Source organism: Neolamprologus multifasciatus, chromosome 14 (assembly GCF_963576455.1).
Source record: "Neolamprologus multifasciatus chromosome 14, fNeoMul1.2, whole genome shotgun sequence".
Classification (NCBI taxonomy): Eukaryota; Metazoa; Chordata; class Actinopteri; order Cichliformes; family Cichlidae; genus Neolamprologus; species Neolamprologus multifasciatus.
Genome location: NC_140452.1, coordinates 37532031 through 37549536, shown reverse-complemented (window position 1 = coordinate 37549536; position 17506 = coordinate 37532031). Strand labels below are relative to the sequence as shown.

General features: G+C 41.9%; 1 protein-coding gene across 4 annotated transcripts in view; it reads left to right on the top strand.

Moving 5' to 3' along the window:
- The window catches only part of bcas3 (BCAS3 microtubule associated cell migration factor), a 367208-nt gene that overhangs the window by 330162 nt on the left and 19540 nt on the right, over positions 1 to 17506 (top strand). Inside the window, exon 25 of one of the 4 annotated variants that reach the window (XR_014868693.1) lies at positions 13231 to 14598. The exons of the other annotated variants lie outside the window; for them this stretch is intronic. The gene's annotated coding sequence lies outside the window, so the exon portion shown is untranslated. Of the gene's footprint in view, positions 1 to 13230; positions 14599 to 17506 lie in introns of those variants that run through there. 4 annotated transcript variants of the gene reach the window in all.

The window sequence follows — 17506 nt, the reverse complement described above, 5'->3', positions numbered from 1 at the left end:
GACATATTATTAAAATCTGGGCTGTAATGGTTGTATTGATGTATAGCAACTTGAAATGCTCCCAAAAATGGCTCCACAACATGTAAAAATATAATATAAGCTCTGGCGGATTTGGTTCTATGGTAGGTCTTAAAGGGTTAAGTAGCTGGAACCAGTTATCCTCATCATGCCTGACTAACACTAAGAAAAGTTCACAGTGTTTTAAGTGTGTCCTAAAACACTAAGATCTCATCTCAAATAGTCATTTTCCTGTTTCTGTAGGTTTTTTTAGTGTTATTTTGTATCTTTTATTTTTGTATCTTGTTAGCAGAATGTAAAATAAACTTTCTTAGAATATTTCTAAAAATCAGCAGTCTGAGTTTAAAACAGTCAAAATCCAGTAAACACACTGTGATGAGCAGGCAGAAATTGACATATTTCTTATCACTGAAACACATTGTTGTGAATCACTGAGATTCTTTATGATTCTGAGTGTTGCAATTTTACGTGATTTTGTAGGAATCCATATTTGCACGCACAAAAAATGATCATCTGGGTGTTTTCCTTTCTTTTGTTTTGCTCATAGGTATTTACCTCATTAGAGATGTTTTCAGTGCAGCTAAGTGTTTGTTATGTAGCCTGACTTCCAGCATACAGTGCTTCTCAGGTCAAGGCCCAGAAATTGATTACCTCAAAGCTTGTAGGATGTTCTGCTTGTCTGAATGTGTACGAGGTTACGGCATATCAGCACACGACCAGCTTTAGTTTGTGGCTTCCTTTGTGTGTGTGTGCGCAGCAGACATGCTGTTGGCCCTGACAGTCCAAATGGTTAACTCATTTAGGAAGCGACAGCATGCTCAACCCCCCCACACACACACCCAACCCCCCCACCCTTTAAGTGAACAAGAGCTCCTTTGACTTAAATGTGTGTGGGGGGGAGGGGGTGCAGAGGGTTTTGGGGTAAGGGAGTGCGATGGTCACAAGGCCCTAATGGATTTAGCATCGACTATCAACCCCCACCCCACCCCTCCCAAACATCCCTGGCCATATCCAACCAAGTCCACCCCCGTCCTACCACTCCGCCCAGACTTAACCTCATTTGTAGCATCTCTCTCTCTCTCTCTCTCTCTCTCTCTCTCTCTCTCTCTCTCTTCTCATCACTCTTTTTTACTCACCCCACCTCCACTACCACCACTCTCCCCCATCTCCCTCTCTGAGTCTCTTCATTAGATTAGATGCTGGAGACTCGTGGACACTACTAGTCAGTCGCTTCGCGTTCCCCCTGGTATTCTCTCCCGACCACCTCTGTTCCCCTCCACTCCCCCTAATGCAACACAAAATTCATTACTGATCACATTACATCAAAATACGCCCGCGACGTATACACACACTCTCCCTTTCCTGCGCCTTCGGCCACGATGAAGACATCATCCACAGGGAATGCGATGGACTTGCTGGTTCCTCCATCCGTCCATTCATAGAGACGGAGAGGCTTCAGACTCTGTAGGCTAATCTAATAGCGCAGCACTTCTACATTGTAACATATGGGAAATGTTCTTGTTTGTACTATAAGGAGGAGAGAGCCCGGGATGGCCACAAGTTGTGGTTTCACAGGGAAGAAAAAGGAACCTGGCTCTGCCATCCGTCTTGGTTAGTGTGCAGTGTGTTTGATAACCTGTTTATTGAACAAGTGGTTGGTATTGACACAAGCTATACATGAAAAGCTTAAAGGAATAGTTCACCATGGTTCCAAAAGCAACATTCACTTTTTTCATCTGTCTTTGATTTTAACCCACAGAGGTTTCGAATCGTTTTTAAAAAATTTTCTATTATTCTTAAAGATTTTTTTAATGAGCACTTTTTATTGAAACTCTTGTACTGAAAAAGATATATTTGTTCCTTTGAAATCTGCCCCGTCACTGACTCTGAAAGCTCATTATGACCTTTTTTATGCCACGCCCACGCTGTAGTTACAGGCATTTATATACCGATGTGAAAAGCAACCAGAATTGTAACTAAAATGTAATTTTAGAATGTAAATTCTTTTAATTGTTGCCATTGTTTAAAGTAGCTCGTGAACATTGTCTAATGTTCTTTTGTTGGGAAAGTTCACAATAATCAGACAAGAAGGTGAAAAAAGTTTTATTTTGCCTGTACAGACTGTAGAAGTCAGATTCAGCTGCATGAATATTATTCCCGAGTATAATTTAAAACAAAACAAGCAGCAGGTATACACACCTATATGTGTTCCTGACACCACAACTTCTCAATGATCATATGTTAATTCAAGACGAGCTCACTATAGTGAGACCACCAGCTCTGCCTTTTTTTATTCTTTCCATTTGTTTCAAGAAATGTTAAAAAGCGCTCTTAGCCCTGTGTCTGTCCATGTCGATTGTGTGTCTGTAGTGTGTGTGTGGGGGTGCACGTGCATGTGTGTCAGTCTGAGGGTTAGATGAGCAGCAGCAGATGGTATCTTGCACAGAGAATCCATTTACTTGGGACCTGTGGCCCCAGTGCTTAGACACAGAGTGGCTAACATAGACCTTGAACATGAGTGCAAACACACTGTCACCTCACCTGCACGTGTGGCACATGTTTCTGCACAATTGCTGAGTGAAATTTTTACAAACTTTTCCATCCTGTATGCACAACCAGTCAACACATTATGTGTTATTATTTATGCTCCCCACTGATATTTATTACAGTTTTGTTCCTTTGAAAACTGTTTGCTCCCTGATAATCTACTGAAGTATATTTGGATCGGTATACGGTGGTGTTTCCTTTCTACATGTCTCCTCACACACACACACACACACACACACACACTCAGAGGGTCTCAGGGCTGGAATGCTCGCTGATGTAACAAATCACCATCTCTCTGACATTCTTCTCGAGAACACACACACACAAACACACACATACACTTTCGCAGATTCACAGGGAAAACAAAGCCTCCAGTCAGTGTAATAGGGCTCTCACGCTAATGCCGAGACCCAGCGTCGCCAGCTCAGAGGGCAGGTGACACTCACACAGAGAGATGGACGGATGGAGAGAGAGAAGAGAAGATGAAGAAGAGGAGGGGAGAGAGTCACTGACGACTAAAACACACCGGGACTGAAATTAGATTTGGCTCCAATGATATAATGTTGCTAATTAGATTTGTCTTATTGGTGCCTGCCCAACATAAATTCCATTGAAGCCATATGGACAGTGGACTACTGCTAAACACAACCTGGTGTATCTCAGCTGAGAGCAGGAACAATGGCACATACTGTGTTCATTTGCTCACATCGTGTTATTATGTGGTACAAATATTTTTAAGTGGTGGAGTATTTTCATCTCGTCTCCATCTTTGGTGTCCAGTGCTCATAGCTGCTGTTTTCCAAGGAAAGAGATCCCAGTTCCATGTTTACAGCAGGACATCAAAACAGTCCCATAATGAGTTGAATCAGTGAGGTGTCATGTAAACAGCCTTTGACTAGAGCTAAATAAAGGTTAGTATTTCAAATTTGGAGCTGTGACTTGCTCCTGGGCCTTTGTTTTATTACTTCATTTAATATGGGGCCATAAAACTTACATAAAACAACAGGAACTGCTGTGATTACATTTTTGCTTTCATCGTGTCTTTGGTGGATGGGTGTTTCAGGCTCAGTACTAGCAGTTTTGATAAGAACAAATATGAATATAAATGTAGAAATAAAAGCCACGTGTACATATAGTGCTCTGTCTCTGCTCTGTTTGGGCAAATATTATTATATTATTATATTTTGAATCAATGCAGGTTAATAGTTTTATTATATTGATTCCCAATCCAGGGGCAGCAACGATTACTTGACCAAACACTTGCAATAACTGCTAACAGGCTTTAAAGAAAGTATATTATTCTGAAGAATGCTCTTATTTTGAAACTCAGCCTGAACTGATGCTCTTTACAATTCAATTGAATTGAAACATTGAACTTCAACAAACCACATCGATTTTCAAACTTTATCACCGTCTACATACTTACAAGACTTCATGACAGCTTGTTTACACTCAATTCATAAAAGTACATCCAGTTTTAGCATCATTTTCTGTCAATTAAAATTCATATAATGCTTGATGTCCAGCTTTGTTTATCTGACGCCCGATCTGATGTCAAGACGTTCTCTGAATGATGAGCACAAGATAGAGCACTAACTCATAATCATCATAGCACAGAGCGCTGTAGCCAATAGCCAAATATCATTGAACATTATTTGTTTTTCATGTTACGTTGCTACAGACTGTGTTGAGTTCACCCTGTTTGATTGATGAGGGAAGGGTCCAGGGGACCACCCACACCCTGCAGGTCAAATGTAACCTTGTTTGTTGGAGCCCAGCTCAAAGAAACTGGGAGTAACAATAATAACAATAATAATAATAATAATAGTAATAATAGCAAAAGTGTCTGAACAGCCCAGAACCCAGCTGGCTCTTTCAAAGTCCGACTCAACACAAATATTTAGGGGAGCCTTATCAACACAAAAAGGCTGAGTGCTCTTCCTTATGTGTGTGTGTGTGTGTGTGTTTCTGTGTAAATGGTTGAGTGTTGGTGTATGCATGAATTTTAACTACCCTTTCCACATGTTTTAAGCGGTATGTGCGAATGTACACATACGAATGTGTGCGAATGTGTATACTAAATGTATATACAAGTAGGTTAGTGAGTGTGTGCCTTTACTTTTTTTTTTAAGTTATATACTGTTTACATACATGCATTAGCAGAAAAACAGTCTATAATTGTCTCTGTAGTGTATGCACATGTTTGCAATTACTTGAATTTGCATGTACACATGTGTGCATTCTATATGTTTTTGCACGTGTGTGTGTGTGTGTGTCTGTGTCTGTGTCTGTGTGTGTGTGTGTGTGTGTGTGTGTGTGTGTGTGTGTGTGTGTGTGTGTCCCATGTGGCTCTGTCCAGGTGACTAGCCTGCTGTACCTCTAAAAATGTTATTATTTATGAACTTGCAGGCAGTGATCCAAACAGTCACCCTGACTTAATAATTGGCAATTTGCTGGTCGGAGCCTCGGCTGTAGGCCTCTGGCTGGGTGACACACTGTAGGCTTTGGGAGAGTTCCACTGAACCTCTGATGTTATCACTTCAGAGAAAACATTGGCTCATGCGCTGCTTTGTATGTGTTTGAAAAAAATCTCTAAAAGATAAAGAAAGTTTGAAGTAGGAAATGTCTGTTGATGTATTTTCTCGGTGAAGATTGAGGGTTTCCTCTCTAACAAAGGAACTGCGCGTATGTTTGTTGGAACATATGGAAGCATGTTTGTTTTAGCACTTGTAACTATCTTAAAGAGATGGCACCTTGCTGCTTATCTCTCTCACCCCATTTACTAATCAATATTACACTAGACAGCATTGCACTTTAATAGCATGCTACTTTTCCATTTGGACCAAGTATCCCATTTGATGAATGTGCACTGTACAATAACCTATGAAATATAATGCTTTATTGTTCTAATGCCACTGGCTACTGCCAAGAGCCTTTAATCTACTGTATGCATCTAACTGGTGTTGGGCCCTTGACTGGAAAAATGTAATACATTACTCATTACTCTTACTCATTTCTAAAGCAGCATAATTGCTTTGGTTATTAGTCCCTATGGGCAATAATTGGTTGATGGGCCCATTATTTTTCTGTTACATTTTCAGATTTGGATCTTGTCTTCAAAACACTGAGAAAAATGTCTCCTGGTTAAAGTGTACCTTTACTGCTGCTGTCATCTCTGCAGTTTAAATGATGAGCTGTTCCCCAACAGAAGGTCTGTGCAGCTTCCCAGAAGCTACTGACAACGGCACTTTTGACAGCCTGGACTTGCTGCAAATCGTTATGCAAGAGTGTTGCTACTCTTCAGATATCTGTTATATGGGTCTCGCCTCAGTTGCAGATACTTTTGCACAATCCAAAAGTTGGAGCTTCTCATTCAGATGTAGTGTTTTGAATAAAACCAGACTTCTTTCAGAAGGGATTATTGCCTGTTTAGCTTTACATTCACCACGTTATCTTGTTAGCATGTTCGTTTCTCTCATTATTGTCATTATATGTTATTAATCAGCTGCCCCAGCAGACTGCAGCTTCCTTTAAATGGGAAATGACTTTGTAGTGATACAGTGAACTGACAGCTGCATAATTTTTGGTTTTAAACAACATTCAAGTCTATACACAGGGACAATCAAGGCTTTGCCAACCAGGTTCACACGTAACCTCACACTCACCATGACACCCACCTTCTTAGGGAAAAAAATAAACCCCCAGTGCACTATTATTTATACAGTATTTTGCTAGTTGTACTGACCACTCAAAGCACTTTAGAGTACATTTATACACTGCTTTATTGTATTATCTGCTTCATATTTGATGCAAACTCCACACAGAGAGGCCCCGGGCAGGCTTTGAACCAAGAGCCGGCTTCCTATAAGGCAACAGCACTAACCGTTGTGCCGTGGCTCTGTGGCGGAGCAGTGGTTAGCGGTGGAGTGGTTCAAAAAAAATATAATGCTTTTACTATTAATTAGGACCTGTTCTGAGGTCAGTGTGACCTCCAAGGGCTTCATATCACACATGATAGCCACTTAGCAGCTAAAATCTAAGTCTGCTGTGATCTTATTTTGGGAATGCACGTCTTTAAGTAGACGTGATTGTGCTTCCACCTGTCTTCGAAAGGAAACCTACAAGCACAAGACAACAAAAACGTTTGCTTATAAGTAAAACCAATGTTGACAGCACTATATTCGGAGGTTGTGTGAAGAATAATGTGAACACTCCAGCAAATTCAAAATAATTCTGGGACTTTAATTCCAACATAGAATAATATGTCACGGTTAAAAGGAACGCGTTTTCAGATTATCAGACACATGCAGGGAAAAGTTAGAAGACACTACTGGAAATGAAAATGGCAGCTTGAGACGACAAAGGAGCGCTTAAGTTGTAAGTTTTAGTGTGACGTCACCAACGTTCATATGCACTGAGCAGCTTTGTTCCGACTGTGAATGAAACGACTTGGAGACAAAGTATCTGATCTGTGTCTGCTCTTCAAGCTTGAAGTCATGCAAACAAGCTGCACAGGGGAAAAAATCGGTTAATCTTTTGAAATGAATTTTTTGTGTAAAAATGAATAGCCTCTTTTTGCAATTATATATAAATCATTCAATAGAAAACCTCATTAATTGGGCTATTACGGAAACATGGAAACGAAACTGCACGCCTGTTCAGACAGCTGTGTGATTTAATGGTCGCACAATACATCCTGTATTTGAATTGGCTGCGTACTCCTTTCACACAAAGCCATGTTATTATCCTGCCGACTGACTGGTTTCTTTGCTATTCAGCCTTGTTTTAGTACACTGATACCCATCATAAGAACAACAACATACAGGAATGAGTGGAGGATTTGGGGGTTGCTCAGGCTCGGAGGTCCTTCTTCTCCTATCAATCAGTGCAGACGTCTGCTGGCTTCAGTACTAAACATACACAAATAACCACACAGTAACACACACGCCAACGAGAGCAACATGCAACAAGCTTTGACCATAATCTGCTACGGCTTCTGGTACCATCCTGCCCGCCTTGTCACAGATATAACAGTTATATTTGGTCTAAATTTGTTTATTGGAATGTGAAAATTCTCGTCTAAGCATCCGTGGTGCATCAACGTGTCCTTTTTTGAGAACTGTTTTTTCCCCCCAAAGAATCTTGTACATGAGCAACTATTTTAGAATGAAATAAAGTCAAAGTGGGAAGAAAACAAGGTTTGATTCTGACGAGATATTTAAAGCTAGCTTTTGTTTCAGTCATTACCAAAGATTCCACACAAAAAGTCGTTTCACATAGTGCTTCGTGATACATCCGTGTTATTTATTGATATAGATTTGTTTCATGCAGAGGCATAGTGAAAAAAAACCTGATCATTGTCAGGTCCTAAAATGAGATAACTCACATAAGACATGATAGCACGTGACATTATTTATTTAACACAAACAAAGACACACTGGACTTTTTGTTTTCCAGACGTTTCGTTCTAGATTTTGTTCCAAGTGCAGTTGAAATGAGACGTTTGTGCTGTGGCCAGGCATCTTCACTTCGGCCTCGTCCGTTCGAAGGACATTGTTAAAGAAATCTTGTGTTTTGGTTGGATCCATCTTTGCAAACCTAAGCTGCGCTGCCTTGTTCTTGTTAGAGAGAAGACGTCCTCTCCTAGTACACTTGAATCTGTCAGTGTTTGCCACTTGTGAATGATTTTTCTCAAGTTAAAATCAAATAGAGCTTTTTGGATAGGGCCTTACTACAGGAAACTACAGATCTCTCTAAGATCAGTGGTGATGTCTTCAGTCCTTGGCAGTGTGTTAATGCTCTAGATCTCCAAACTGCAAAAGCCTCTGCTTTCACAGAGGTCAGCACATTTGTTGATGATCAGTTAATCAACTCTAGTTGAAAATCAGTCCATTTCTTTTTTTCACATAAATGACAAATGACAAAGCGTAACATGTTATGTTTTTTTAATTGATCGTCGGTCGTTAGCTCTGATGTCTCAGAGGGTCCAGAGTTCGACTCCACCACCTGGCCGGAGCCTCTCTGGAGTTTGCATGTTCTCCACGTGTTTGTGTTAGTGCAGTTAGGTTAATTGGTCGTTTTAAATTGCCCATAGGCGTGAGTGTGAATAGTTGTGTGTCTGTCTGTGTTAGCCCTGCATCAGGCCGGCGACCTGTCCAGGATGTACCCCGCCTCCCCCCCTATAGTAGCTGGGATAGACTCCAGCCCCCCCACGGCCCTGATAAGGATAAGCTGTAGAGAATGAATTGTAAGACTTAATAAGGAGCAGAAGATTTTTTTAATTATTTCTGACATTTAAAACCTTAAAAGTGAACGAGGGTGTATTTTCTCTTTGATATGACTGTGCTATCAAGGCAGGACTACATAATTTTTGGTTTGGGGGTAAATATAGTAAATAAAGTATTTTTGGCTCCCATCAGCTGAGCATTAAATATATAGCACAACTACACCACATATTAAAATAGCAAAATTGCAAAATGGATATTTTAAAACCTTTCCGGGTGGATTAAGGTTTTTGTGGCACTTTCTGATAGTAACAAAGAGGCATCAGGTTATCTCACAGTGATCAAAAAAGAAGAACATTTCAGCATCTTTACATTTTTAATGCCTTTTTTATTAAAAACCTAGTTGTCAGACTGAAACCAGGTGAAACCAGAACAACTTGTTCCTCTGGACGTTTGTGCTGTTCTGCTGTTCGGTCAGTTATTAACACTTTGCGTGGTTCGGTCCTGTCACTCGTGGTTTTCACATGGGCTGATCAGAGTCTTGAAAGCAGTCGTGCAGATGTGCTGTTTAGGAAGTGAAGAGATGTCCTTAAACGATCAAACCCAAACTCATTTTTCACACATGTTTGTATTACCTCAGGCACGTGTTTGCTGTACTCTGCTTTTGAGAGTGCCTGTATCATCAGTAGGGATGGGTATCGTTTAGGTTTTATCCAATACCGGTGCCAAACCGGTTAGCCTTTTCTGCAGCTATGGGGCATATATGGTATCACTCTTGGCTGGAAGCAGCTTAAACAATGGAAAAAACACAAACTTTGTCCAAAAACCTCTCATGTTTAACTGTTTTCCACTTTTTCTTTGGTCATTTTAGCCTTTTTGTCCAGGGTGAAGGGAGTATCTGCCATCAAACAAGAAGACAGCCGCATGTAGCTATGATGATGTTTGCTAGTTCACCTTACATACATTAATGTAATAACGTGGTTAGCCTACTCAACGTGAATTACACACGAACAACATTAAGCTACTCACGCAGAGAAGAACGGCTGCTGCTGCATCATCATCCTCATCATTTCTGCTACACTGGCAGGGCTAGGGGCCAGGACTCTCCTCTTCGGGTTTTTGGGGGATGTTGCTAACTCCGGGTCCGATAACAGGCACCACACCCGCAGTAGATGTGCTCGGTGTGAGGTCTTGCAGCAAGCTATCAAATACGGCTCATTTCTCAGCTTTAAAAAAACCGCTATGCGTCGCCAGGTGTTTCATCAGATTTGAGGTGTTACCTCCTTTGACAGTATCACAGTATCAGTTTAAAGCACTTGTTGCAGCTGCTGAGTTTACATCTTTTGCTGTGAAGTACAGCCAGACTTTTGACCGCTTCGCCTTGGGCGTTTTTAATCTGTAGCTCTGCTCTAAAAGAACGTACGTACCTGGACCCGCCTACTATCCTCGGAAACGTAAAATGATTGGCTAGAATCTAAAGTGTATCACAGCTCAGGAAAATAAAGCACCGAAATGTGCGCTGCTTTTCGGTCTGGTTACTACCGTTTATGTCAGAACCGGTGCCGTCATGGCACCGGATACCGGTACCCATCCCTACTTGTAACTTTAGGAGACAGAGTTTACCTGTATCATCAGTCACAGATGAAGACCCATGAATATGGATGTAAAAATGCCTAAAAACAGCAAATCTAAAGAACACAAGATTTTCAGTGCATCATATGAAAGTAAATCTTTGCTTCGTTGGTTATTTTGTTGCTGGTGATTGCGAGTGCTGCCTAACACCTCGCCCTGAAATCTCCCATGTTTTTCCTTTAATCCAAAGGTATAGCAGGATGGATCTGGTGCATGTTTTGAAGTTGGTTTAATTGTTGTTTAAACATGTTTTTAAACAAGCATGTTTAATTACTGATTTCTTCCAGACCCGCACATACTTGCTCTCACAGAGGGTTTATATGAACTCTGCTTCAGCTTGTACAGGAAAAGGCATCGGAGGGCTGAACGTGTCTGCTTTTGGTTTCCTCAAACCAGTCGAACATAATCCATAATCCGGTGTGATTTGTCATGAACTCGAAGTCTTTCTCGATCTGTCCAGAGGGCTGAATCAGACATCCCTACTCCAAATGTTACCCTGACCACCTAAAGTCTGACTGACACATGGCCAGGCTTTAGTTACTGGCTTTCTGGACGCTTCAATCTAAAGGCAGCTTGCATCTGTGGTGCATGACATAGCTGTGAATGCAGTCTCAATACGTCACGGACCACACGCACCATTTGGATACTTGACTAACTCAAAACTATTAGTTAATGATTTTGTGACATGCCCAGAGGGCCAAGTTGTCCCCTCGCTTTAACCAAAGAGAGAAGAAAGCAGCAGAGAGAGAGAGAGAGAGCAAATGAGTGCACTCTCTCCCTGAAAGCTACTCAGCCCTGCCGTGACAGACCGAAGGAACAAACGCAGCGAGGAAGCGAGGGGGGAAAAGATGTCAGGGACCAAGTGGAAGAACAGAAAAGGGAATGTGAGGCTAAGGCCAGAGAGGACGGTGCTGAGAGAAGAGACGGAGAGTGTGAAAGCAGAGTGTGGTCATTATAGCTGCCCCTCAGCGTTTCACCCACCTCTCTCCCCCCCTCCCTCTCCACATTGCCAGGCCACAGTTTGAGCGTAATGCGTGTCGACACGGTGAGACGCTGAAGAATAATTCCTGTATTCAGAGCTACCACCGCCTGCCCCTCCTCCCCTTCATCCTCCTCATCCTCTCTCTCAACTCTACTGACAAGTCAGGCCTGGATATCATTGTATCATTTATCCCAGCCTCATTTCTGCCACTCTGCCTCGTTTGCCCAGAGGGAAGTGTGAAAAGTGTGCGTGTATGTGTGTCTGCATGTGTGAGATACTCGCTGTGTGAATGTAACTGTGTGTATATACGTGTCTGTGTGTGTCAGTGTCACTCTGCGCTTGTGTATATGTTGTGTGGACTGCAAATGGGCTTTTGTGGAGTTTTTGGGAGACTGCACTTAACAGCTCGCTCTGGGGAGACACACACACACACACACAGACACACAGGGCTGTGAGGGTTCACAGAAAAAGAGGGCGAGGGAGAGCATAGTGAGTGAGAGAATTAGGGCGAGAAAGAGGAAGATGGTTAGAGTGGTGGGAAGCGCTTTTTAAAGCCCTGCTCCCGTGTCTGTTTTGGGTCGGTCGGACAACAAGAGGAGCGGGGAAACACTTTGTGCACAGAGTCAAAAATGGACTCGTGGCTAAAGGCCATCCACTTCACCCAATCTGCTTCACCACCGTTGGCGGCGGCGGCAGCGCGCAGCGAAATACTTGTTGTCGCAGCAGCGTCTGTTGCTCTGCTGACTCGAGCAGTGAACTCGCCGTGATCCGTGACCCGTCGCTCAAACTGCACGCAGGCCATTTTCTCCAAACTGTCACTCCAGCTGATACTAGCGGCTCTGCTCGCATGATACTAAAGCAGTTTGGGGTAAAGATACCAGACGTGGGCTGAGGTTATCTTACTTTGTGTACCGCTGACACATCAGAGGACTACATTATTAACATGCTGATGATATATGTTTTAATTATAGCACAAAAACCTGTAGTTCATGTGAATCGGAGCATTAAGTGAACTTGAAATTGTTGTAATCCACGTTCAGTCGTTGAACTTCATGGTTCTTCACTTCAAGACGACCCCGTTTCTCACTGTATCCTGATGCAGCAGCGCTGAACGAGTGAGAAAACATTATAAGCTTCCAGCTTTTCACTGTTAAAAGCAGCCTTAGTGCTTCTGTGTGTATTGGATTGTCTGACAGCACCTGAAATCTTCTCTCTTCACGCACTGACACTTAAATTTGTGTTTGAAACCAACTGAGGTGTGAAGAGTTGTAAAAGCAGGATGGATACAAAGATTATGCTCAAGATTTCTTTACTTCTACACATAAATACTTTTGTGCACCATGGGGGCGATCGTGGCTCAAGAGTTGGGAGTTCGTCTTGTAATCGGAAGGTTGCCGGTTCGAGCCCCGGCTCGGACAGTCTCGGTCGTTGTGTCCTTGGGCAAGACACTTCACCCGTTGCCTACTGGTGGTGGTCAGAGGGCCCAGTGGCGCCAGTGTCCGGCAGCCTCGCCTCTGCCAGTGCGCCCGAGGGTGGCTGTGGCTACAATGTAGCTTCATCACCAGTGTGTGAATGTGTGCGTGAATGGGTGGATGACTGGATATGATCTAGTCCTTAGGGACTAGAAAAGCGCTATACAAATACAGGCCATTTACCATTTTACCATCTATAGGTTTGTGGAATGACTTCATTTATCTGATTCCTTTGATTAACCATCAAAGACGGAGTCCTTGTGAGCTCAGGAAGGCCTCTTCTGAGGGGCGTGTCAGAAGCAGATTTTATTCCATGTGGAAAACACTTTGTTGGACTTCTTAAGATTGTGGAAAGCTACAGGACTCATTATGTAAACTACTTCAGGATTTTGAGATATGAAAACATTTTTGAATCTTTAAACGATGTAAGCTTCCTCCCTGGTGTAAAATTAAAAATATTTTTAAACAAAACACACTTTAGAAACTCTGTTGTTTTTTTTTTAATATTATATTACATGTATAACCCAGCAGATCGCATCATATTACGTTCTGCTGGGATCCCGTAATCCTCAATTTCATGTCGACACGCTGTATATAACACACACATGCAATCTCTCCTCACATGAGTCTGCATATAGGTATGTATTTGTGTGTTCATTAATAAAATATGGTGGCATGAATAAGTGATAGGATACATAATGGAGAAGCGGCTAAGCTAAGGCAAACGAGGGCGGCTTCTTCGAACACGGGAATTTCCTGTCAACAAAATGTCCAACTGTGGACGCGTCTGTTTGCATAAATGCAGAGTGAACAGAGGGAAAAGGTAAAAACTGACAAAATAACTTTACAGAAACAGAAAAGGTTGTTTTCAAAATGTAACTGTGTGTATATACGTGTCTGTGTGTGTCAGTGTCACTCTGCGCTTGTGTATTTGTTGTAATCTTGGAAAAATCTTAGAAAATCATATAAAAAGAGCAAACAATAAACTGACCTAAAAGAAATGTCCCTGCGATACACGAGTAAATGATTGCATTTGTATTTGTACAGTAGTTACATATTATTGAGTGATTGATATATGAACCAGATAATGAAAACAACCCGTACAGTCTGACTCTTATTCCAGTTACAGCATTTTAAGAGAAAAGAATAACTAGCTGAGCACATGCAGAGCTTGAATACAAACTCTGACTCTCGTTCTACTTCAAGAAACTCTAGAAATCACACGTATCAATGAAGAGAAGTTAATGTAGGAGAAATATGCTCCTGTCAGCACTCTCACTGTGGATTTTAAATCAACGGAAGATTTTCCAGACAGCTGTTGATACAAAGTTACAGTTACAGGTATCCAGACCTTTATATCTTTAAAACACGCCTGTAGTTTAACAACCTGATTTGTGTCATCTGGCTTTGTAGATAAATATAACTGAGTATCATCTGCATAGCAGTGGAAATGTATGCAGTGTTTTATAATATTGCACAAGGGAAACTCAAGTAACGTAAAAGGATCTGTCCCATCAAAGAAGCTCATGGAAGGCCTTGTGGAGGAAGACTGCATGTTTACATAGATTACATTGTATGAGATAAATATGTTATTAGGGATGGGTATCATTTAGGTTTTATCCGATACCGGTGCCAAACCGGTACTTTTGAAACGGTGCCGGTGCTTAAACGGTGCTCGAACCGGTGCTTAAAGAATGGAGAACACAAAATTAGTCCAAAAACCTCTCATGTTCAGCTGTTTTTTTGTAAAAAGATAACAATGTTAGCCTTTTCTGCAGCTATGGGGCATATATGGTATCACTCTTGGCTGGAAGCAGTGCTTAAACAATGGAGAACACAAAATTAGTCCAAAAACCTCTCATGTTTAACTGTTTCCCACTTTTTCTTTGGTCATTTTAGCCTTTTTGTCCAGGGTGAAGGGAGTATCTGCCATCAAACAAGAAGACAGCCGCATGTAGCTATGATGATGTTTGCTAGTTCACCTTACATGCATTAATGTAATAACGTGGTTAGCCTACTCAACGTAAATTACACACGAACAACATTAAGCTACTCACGCAGAGAAGAACGGCTGCTGCTGCATCATCATCCTCATCATTTCTGCTACACTGGCAGGGCTAGGGGCCAGGACTCTCCTCTTTGGGTTTTTGGGGGATGTTGCTAACTCCAGGTCCGATAACAGGCACCACACCCACAGTAGATGTGCTCGGTGTGAGGTCTCGCAGCAAGCTATCAAATACGGCGCATTTCTCGGCTTTAAAAAAAACGCTATGCGTCGCCAGGTGTTTCATCAGATTCGAGGTGTTACCTCCTTTGACAGTATCACAGTATCAGCTTAAAGCACTTGTTGCAGGCTGCTGAGTTTGCATCTTTTGCTGTGAAGTACAGCCAGACTTTGACCGCTTCGCCTTGGGCATTTTTAATCTGTAGCTCTGCTCTAAAAGAACGTACGTACCTGGACCCGCCTACTATCCTCGGAAACGTAAAATGATTGGCTAGAATCTAAAGTGTATCACAGCTCGGGAAAAAAAAGCACCGAAATGTGCGCTGCTTTCCGGTCTGGTTACTACCGTTTATGTCAGAACCGGTGCCATCATGGCACCAGATACCGGTACCCATCCCTATATGTTATAAAGCAATGTAGCACATTTCATTTAATCCCAACAGTGTACTCCAGTCTCCAATGTAAAATGTGATAGCAGTAGTAAAGCAAGCTAAGTACAGGGATGAGTTCACTATCAGAGGCCATGAGAAGATCGTTAGTAGCCTTCACCGGTGCTGCTTCTGCGCTATGATGAGTCCTAAATCCCGAGTGAACGTTTGCATATAAGCTGTTTGTTTGGTTGGTGTATACTTACAGCTGAATCAAACTGTGTTATGGTAGCATATAGAAGTTAAGATCCTAACTAAGGCATTTGATTGCAGAGTTCACACAGGCCCCAGAGGGGAGCTACAAAAATCACTGGATAGTTTAGCTGATACCAACAACTGCACGTCCTATAAACCCTTTTAATAGTTAGAAATGTTGAAGACGTGCTACAGTAGTGCTGAAAATGGTGGCAGCCCTACAGTAGCACACCAAAACTAACTGAAGGCATACAAATCTACTGAAACATTCAGTTTTACATTTCTCACTCATGTTCAGGATATTTCATAACCATTTCTGCTCATATTTGTTCAGTAGACCAGTATTAAGGTGCAGCTGTGCAAGCCGGTGCCGTGTGTGTGACTGGGAGCGGCTCAGAGTAGAAAAGCACTATACAAGTACTAGTATAGCATTTAGCCCTTAAATCACCTAATCACAATTCTTCAAACAGGAAATGGCATCAGGACGTAGCCTGTTGCCAGCCTATCAGTCCTTGACAACATCGACTGCCATTTCCTCAGATGTTGGATTCTGAAGATTTTCCCTCGTGCCCAAATCCTGGAAACTGCCCACCAGTTCAATAATGGGAGCATCCACCACTTCTGTTTAGGATCGGGTGGTGATGTTGGAGTACTGGCTTAAACTTGTTAACAAAGATCCTCTTTTAGCGAGAGAGTTCATCCTCGAGTAAATTCAAGGACCAAAAACTGGACTAAACTTCACTCTTCAGTCTCCGAGAACTGTAGCAAAGCCCGAGTCAGGAATTAGAGGGATGGATTGACATGGACTGTTTCTGTTTTGCGCTGTTGTCCACTGTGAGCGCTTCTTACACCCCTGTTCTTTTGGACATTGTGGGCTTGTTATTATTATTATTGTTAGCAGCCACTACAATCTTCCACGAGTGCAGGCTGAAAAGAAAAAGACAAAATCGACCCGGATCCATTCTGCTTATGAGACCCGTCTGTCCACGTTTCATATCTTTCAAACACTTATGTGCTTTGTATGAAGATTATTTAATAAATATTCATCTGAAATGGCTAACACGTAAAACATTCAGCACTTTATGAAGCACTAACTCCAACGATTCCCAACATTATTCTGTTCTTCTAAGTGCATTAATGGCTTTGTAATGCAGGGAAATAACCTCCTTACTGACACTGACAATGTGAAACAGGATGAGACAGCTTCTACACATTAGCACCTTTTATAGACTTCCACCCCTCAGAGGCTTTTGAAAACACCCATTTCTCCATGAGAGGAGGGAAGGACTGACCGACTCGAACACAGCCAGAGAAAGAAACGACGCACTGATATCATGTTCTGTCTATACTAATGCAGACTACTGGCTTTCTGTGTGTATGGAGGATCTGTGCAGCCACTTGTCCCAGATGAAAGCCCGTCCATGATTACACCATATTAAAAAAAATTAGAGCTTATGTATGAAAAGCATCTGATTCATGCTGATGCTATAGAGATAATGTTGTCTCTCTCTTCTACTCGATGTCACTTAAATGCAAACAAAAGCAGTACAAGGATGTCTATTTCAGTAATTGGGAAATGAGCCAAAATGATCCCAATGATGAGCGCAATAATCTTCTGTTACAAACTGACAGTAATTTGAGAGGAAGCTTGCACAACATGGTTAGCTCTTCTTTTTCCGAGCCTCTAAATGGCAGTTTTTTCTTTCTATGTTATAACATTTTAAAACCATCCTTGATTTATCCTGATTACAGGGACTACTTCTAGGAAATTATGAATTCCTATT